This window comes from Populus euphratica, unplaced genomic scaffold, assembly GCF_000495115.2.
Source record: "Populus euphratica unplaced genomic scaffold, PopEup_1.0 scaffold35.1, whole genome shotgun sequence".
In the NCBI taxonomy this organism is placed as follows: domain Eukaryota; kingdom Viridiplantae; phylum Streptophyta; class Magnoliopsida; order Malpighiales; family Salicaceae; genus Populus; species Populus euphratica.
The window spans coordinates 1,144,347-1,144,719 of record NW_011499860.1 but is presented as its reverse complement, the minus strand read 5'-3'; the positions used below and the strand labels follow the sequence as shown (position 1 = coordinate 1,144,719).

General features: G+C 38.9%; 1 protein-coding gene across 1 annotated transcript in view; it reads right to left on the bottom strand.

Moving 5' to 3' along the window:
- Positions 1 to 373, bottom strand: part of LOC105124522 (probable glucan 1,3-alpha-glucosidase) — a 6,043-nt gene that overhangs the window by 3,359 nt on the left and 2,311 nt on the right. The window lies entirely within an intron of this gene.

Below are 373 nucleotides of genomic sequence, written 5' to 3'. Positions count from 1 at the left end.
CTTTCGGGTGCGGGGGGGGGGGGGGGGGTAATGTAAATACTCTCAGGTGCAACCTCTCATGACTCTAATAAGAACAATAAGTAATAACACAGAATCTCTCTGTAGAGGAATCACTCCAATTTACGTTTAAAGAAAAGCAATAGCCAAGCATACAAAACAAATCCCCATCTTTTGTTCTGTTCCCCTCTTAAATACCAGCTAAGGAATTACAATCTAATATGTAATTAAGAACTAATACCAATCTGACAAGGAAACTACTAGCTAACAAGGATAATAATAACTAAAAGCTAATAACAGCTTTAGTTTCTTCCCATCTCCTGATGCAAGGGGAGGATTGGGGGGGGGGGGGAAAACCAAAAAACTTTTAAAATTT